This window comes from Mytilus edulis, chromosome 7 (assembly GCF_963676685.1).
Source record: "Mytilus edulis chromosome 7, xbMytEdul2.2, whole genome shotgun sequence".
Taxonomy (NCBI): Eukaryota; Metazoa; Mollusca; class Bivalvia; order Mytilida; family Mytilidae; genus Mytilus; species Mytilus edulis.
This window is the reverse complement of record NC_092350.1, coordinates 82,998,926-83,005,709: the sequence shown is the minus strand read 5'-3', so window position 1 is coordinate 83,005,709 and position 6,784 is coordinate 82,998,926. Positions and strand designations below refer to the sequence as shown.

The 6,784-nt window shown below is 32.5% G+C and overlaps 1 long non-coding RNA gene across 1 annotated transcript; it reads right to left on the bottom strand.

Annotated features, from left to right (window-relative positions):
* Nucleotides 1-224: 224 nt before the first annotated feature.
* LOC139482405 (uncharacterized) lies at nt 225-5,029 on the bottom strand. The gene is made up of 3 exons (XR_011654852.1): nt 4,904-5,029; nt 2,423-2,530; nt 225-805 (listed from the first exon to the last, which is right to left on the bottom strand). It is a non-coding gene; the product is annotated as an uncharacterized lncRNA (long non-coding RNA).
* Between the last annotated feature and the right edge of the window lie 1,755 nt (nt 5,030-6,784).

Sequence of the window (6,784 nt, the reverse complement as noted above, 5' to 3'; positions counted from 1 at the left end):
TCATATTCTTACTTTTATAATTACATGTACATGTAACTACATAGGTGGTGCATCAGTGAATTGCATGCTTACATTTGTACATGTACAATGTACATGATGTAATTTGTATATGTCTGAAATGTACATATGATATCTGTAAGTTTTCTGGTAGGATTAATATCTATATTGAATTACTTTTTACATCGCTTTCCTGTAATTGCCATAAAAATAACAAAACACTCATAGAAGTCTTATAAATGAATATTTCAAAATTCCCCTTTACCATGTTTACAGTTCAACTGAATATCATATGTCTATCTGTAGATCTCTCACTCGTCTTGGTTAGATATTGCAGATTTTTTAAAACATTTCATGAAAGAGACATACAATTACATTTCTGACATCAGTGAAATACAATATTTTAACTGAAATCCTTTTTGAAACTCCTATTTTAAGACTATTCACAAATCTCCAAACGGCCTTTATTATGTATATTTGGTATTCCTTTTAACTGTCACATGTGTCAAGTAAAAACTCTTTAAGATGGTATACATCAACTTCAATAATGATGAAAAAGAAGTTAAATTGTCCAATTAATAATATTCCTCTCTATTTCAGCATCAATACACTAAATTCCAATTCATTTGGTTTTGAAACAGTCAATGCTTCTACTTAGTACGGTGCATTATGTAGAATTGCTGTCATTTTTCTATTTTTCATGGACATATTTGGTGGCTTTCTAGACAAATTTTAATCAGATCTTCCATAATGGCCATGATGAGTTATAAGTAACTTTTAACTGGTGTCTGACTGCAGGTCTTCATCCCTGAAATATGAAAATGCAAATATAATACAAGTACAATGTCTATATCAAATGAAATTTTCAATATGAGAAAAGTAATCAAAAGTTAGTGCAAACATACTTCTTCAAAAAGTACTGTTAAAATGCTAACAAAATAATTCTCGTCCTTTTTTACCAGTAGTAATGTCTTCATCATGTTCATTCAACATTTGAACAAAAAATAAATTTTCCAAACACATTTTAATAAGGCGCACTATGTAAAATGTAATAAATATTTAAATATTATGTTGAACTTCATTATTTTGTATCTCCTTTTCCAAATGTGAACAGTGACAGGAATACTTCAATATCAACATGATCAATATCAAGAATCCACAAGAAATTTTAGCTAGCAAGTTCAGTATATTAGTATTATCATGGTTATAGGCATATCTGTCATGTCTGTGTAAATAAATATTACTGCTCGTACATATATATACAGACACTGAAGGACGCCTCCGGGTGCGGGAATTACATGTTGGTGACCTTCTGCTGTTACTTGTTTTTTATTTGGTCGGGTTGTTGTCTCTTTGACACATTCCCCATTTCCATTCTCAATTTTACTTCATTTTGAATTCAGAAATTATCATGATTTATATTAAGTACATTAATTATTGTATTGCAATTCTTGAAGAATGGAAAAAAAAGTGAATTTGTAGGATACTTATACAAGTGAATCTTATTTACTTGTACATGTTGTATGGGTAAACCAAAAAATGGCATAGTTATGTCCCTTACACATTCAGAATGTTTTACATTGTACTTGTTTTACATCCTTTTTTCTTTCTTGTATTCTTGAGATTTCTTTGCACTAATCAAATTTTAAATTGTGTACTCTCTGCAGATGTCTTTACCAATCATTTAAGTGTAATTTCATAGACAATGAAAATCCCATTTATCTTCACAACACTGCTCATTTACAAGCCTCAAAGGAGCAATTTTTGAAGGCCTTGCACAAATATACAAGATCTTTGCTCAATCAATTTCTTTGATGGTTTCATATAATGAGATGAAACATTGAACTTAAAATAAAAAAAAAATTGAGCTAAACTGGGAAAAATCACCATGATCATTAAAGGCATGATTCACATCTCAAAACTTGAGGATTTTTTTTAGGATTGAAAGAAATGTTTACATGGTTTACTTGTACAAGTAAATTTTTGAGAAAATTAAGGCTAGATTATTCAAACATTATCTATTTACTTATACGTGTTATGTGTATTTTTTTTACTTCTTCAAGTAAATAAAATAAACTTGTACAAATACATGTAGTACCCCTGACTATGTATGTGTCTGTAATATTTAATTGAGCACTTGTTTGTTGCTGTTTGTTTGTTTGTTTGTTCATTTACTTTTTTTTCACATAAATAAGGCCATTAGTTTTCTACTTCAACAGGTTTATTAATATTATGATTTGGCGCCTTTTAGAGAAGACAATGTGGAAGAATGTGTTTTTCTCATTGTTGAAGGCCATAAGGCCTAAATGATGACATATATATAGTTTTTAATTTCTGTTTAACTTGGGACCCTTCAGGTGAGTCGTCCCATTGTACATGCACAATAGTTAGACCATGTAGATAATTGCAGGATAAAACAATTTACCTGTCTAAAATACATGTAATGAAGCTCTCCAAATTCAAACCATTACTTTATATTTCATCACAGCTTGAAAGGCATACTGTAACCTCAATCCTGTTATTGTCAGGTGACCTAAAAAAAAAGAGAATGTAATTATATACTTTTTTTTTAAAATAAAGGAGCATGAAAAATTGAAAACAGCAGGTTCAATAATTTCATGCGTCCATAGCACTTTTCTGGCTGAGTCTGGATTTACCTTCACCAGGAACGCTCAAAGCCAAACATTTAAAATCCAAAGATGTACAAGTAGTGAATAAAATTACAGAGCTATATGTCATGTATGTCAAAAATAGTATGAACCTGTGTATACATCGTAACATGTATAATCATGATAATGAATCATATATTTTTTAAAATAAAGAAATCACTTTTGCCATACAATAGAAATACAATGTAGGAAGATGTGGTGTGAGTGCCAATGAGACAACTCTCTATCATGTCCATCCGAATAACAATTTATAAAAGTAAACCATTATACATGTAGGTCAATGTATGGCCTTCAACACGGAGCCTTGGCTCACATCAATAAACAAGCTATATAGGGCCCCAAAATTACAAGTGTAAAACCATTCAAACAGTAAAAACAAACGGTCTAATCTATATAAAAAACAAGAAACGAGAGACACTTATAAATTACATAAACAAACGACAACTACTGTACATCAGATTCCTGACTTAGAACAGGTGCAAACATTTGCAGCGGCATTAAATGTTTTAATGACAATGTTTATATTAATGCAAATTAAATGAACCCAGGATATGCATGTTGCTAATTTTTGCTCGTCTTAATGTAATTTTTATGATTAACTAGAAGTGCTGAGAACACTGCTCACAATAGCCAGCCCCCTCCCCCACAAAAAATATAAAATACTATAAAACAAACAAGTGAATATGTGAGCTACTGATCACTTTTGATACCCCCATACACTTCAAGAATTTTAAGGTACACAGGAATTTGTTGAGTGATGAATATGAAAAAGCATCACACGGTATTGCTGACTCATATAAACCCTCAAACCTTAAGAAGTCCATGTTATTTTCCTGAGAAAGATGCGACGAAAAATATTCAATTCTGGAACAGACAGACAGACTGACTTTAATATACCGTCAAAATTGACCGTTTCTAAACAGGCTGTGGCCTTTTCCATTTAATAAATGATATGATTTGCATCCGTTCATGCTTGTACACAATTGTCTGTTATAACAGAATACACAGCTTTATTACAAGTGTTTTTTTTTTCCTGCCTCTTGGACATGAGGTCTCGCAATGAAAATTTTAAAAATACCATTATGGCTCGATTCTGTTTACTGGGGATATACATGTATATAGCTGAACACTGAACAGGGACACAGTTCAGATATTTGATATCATCCATGTACTCTAATTTTAGAGGGAAAGTGGATGCAGTGACTATTCAATTTTAATACTGATTATAATTATTATATATACTGTATAAAAATAATATGTCATGTACATGATGTATGTCAAAAGCACGAGAAGTTAAAGAGTATGACAGGAAACATGGAAAATAAATAAGGGAAAACACGAAGCACACATCAAGTCATCCTACTAAACACGAAACATAGAAGATAAAACGTCTGAACACGAAAACAAGTTGGTGACCTTCTGCTATTGTCTGTTCTATGGTTGGGTTGCTGTCTCTTTGACACATTTTAATACGAAAGACACCGAACATATGTTCTCATAGTTTATGACTTTATTCATTATAGGTTGAAAAATACACAGTGGCGGATCCAGGAATTTTCATAAGTGGGGGCCCACTGACTGACCTAAGAGGGGGCCCGCTTCAGTCACGCTTCAATGATTCCCTATATAAGCAACCAAATTTTTTCTGAAAAAGGGGGGGGCCCGGGCCCCCGGGCCCCCTGCCCCCCTAAATCCGCCTCTGATACAGGCAAAGTTTAGATGTTTGTGAAGTGTCCTATATTTTGACTTTAGTGGAACCTTATCTGATCTCTTAGTGCACAAGCCATTCCCTCTGCATTTTAGTATATATCTCTAGATTGTAATACCTGAAAGCGATAAATTACACCAGAGGCAGAGACATATATACACATGTGTATATATGTCTCTGATTACACCTAAGTCGTGTTTTGTCCTGACATTGGATCATATTGAATAAATTTTCCATTTGTTCTCATCAGTTTCTTCAACCAGGTCGTTATAATCTCAACTGACAAGTGCACGGCTACTTTAGTTATTTTCAATTAACCAACTTGCAAACTGCAAGCTTCGCAACTACATTGAATTTCCAAATAAGGTAAACAGGTGGGCGGAGCTTAAACTCCGCTTGCTATTTTTCTTTTGATAAATACAGCTTTCACTCAAATTATTTCCATTTCTTGATGTGAAAATACATTATAATATTAAAAAAGACACCATATGCCATATATTTCATTATTCATGCGATACGCGTACCTTACCTATTGCAACATTTGTTACTGTGTCTGCAACGTCAAAAGTCGCCCGCCATTACACATTCTGATCTAGATAGGGGAAATAACTCCTGCACTGTTTTTTTATTCGGTTTTGCGGGAAAACCACCTTAATGTCGCTGCGTACACACTTTTGTCATAATGGCCAATCAGCTCATGATGGCGACCGTAACATTTCTTGAGTGATGACCTTTATTTGATTGATTCATAGCCCTGTCTAAGCAACTTTTGAGATAGCAGTATTCCTCGTTCAACAAAATCAACGTACTTTGAGCTAGCTCTAGAGTAATGTATCAATTGAGGCACATATACTCCATATGCTGGTGCCGGAGGGATGTGGCTACACAGAAATGGAAAGTTGACTATAGGAAAATGAAAATCATCGCGTTTGTCATAAATTTTGGTATTCAACCTACCTATTAGTCTTGAATCAAATTATCACAGTCGTTATTACTTTGTTTAGGTTTCTGAGATGTAGGGAAATACACATGGCATACTTTTCCATTAAATAATGAATATAAAATATGTGCTTCCTTTTTTTGTTGTTTTAACTACACTTATTTAAAGGTGATGTAAATGTAAGCTCCGACATACTTTTTTTGTTTTATATTTATACATACGATGGTCTTGATGTATAGATTCTGCGTACTGATGTTGTTTATCATCTTAACAACGTGTTTTATAGTTCTTTCATTTGTCTTTGTTCTATTATTAATATTACTTTTACTGTTGAATGGTTTCATGTGATATCCGTTTCACGTTGCTCGGTACTTATACATCTCGTCAATGTGTTTGTATTGGCTTTCATTTTTTTGTGGTTTGTTTTGAATTTGCGACTTTTTGTATTTCTTTTGTTCTTATAACGTGTAACTATTTTTGGATTCTTATAAATTCTATATATAACTTTTGGACTAGTTTAAATTGTTAAATTGTTCCTTTTAAAATTGTTAAACGATGATGACTGATGTACCCATATTTTGACTATTTTATTTATTGTGTCTGTTTATCTAACGCATCAATGTAAAATTATCGGAAATTGATGAGACTGTCATTAAAGTGAGAGGGTTAGCGCTATAGAACCAGGTTTAATCCACCATTTTCTACATTTGAAAATGCCTGTACCAAGTCAGGAATTTGAAAGTTCTTGTCCATTCGTTTTTGATGCGTTTTGTTTGATTTTGCCATGTGATTATGGACTTTCCCAATTGATCTTCCTCTAAGTTCAGTATTTTTGTGATTCTACTTTTTGCAAATGCCAACAATTAATTACATCACAGTAGTTGTGATACCATACACATTTAAAGAACATGGTACTATAGCGCTTTTCAATAGTCATATATCGTTTCAACTAAATCAAATCCGGGTCACAAACCCAAACACAACTACCATAAAAGGATACAAAACGGAACAACAGAACCATTAAACTGCTAGAAAAATAAACGCAAACGTACATGCTAACGGAGTATGTGATTCCAACAGTTACAATCTAAAGTTTTCATGATGTAGACAATATTTCAGTATCGTTTAACACATGACAGGCAATATCACATCTCTGTCATAACATTAACGGAAACATTTTCTTTTTGCACCAGATGCGCATGTCGACAATCAACATATTTTCAGTGATAATGCAACTGAAGGACTTGAGTTTCGAATTTTCTTCGGAGTTTTGTATTTTTGTAGTATTAACTTTTAACTTTGTTCAAAACTGTCATATCCTTTTAAAAAGATACAAATTAAGTTGAAAATTAAGGAATCACTCACAAACGAATTATAATTTGATGAAAAAAAGTATAAACAAAAGAAAGGAATCCGAAGGCGAATTAAAAAGAGGAAGCCTTTAGAACATGGCAAATATCTAGCTCTAAA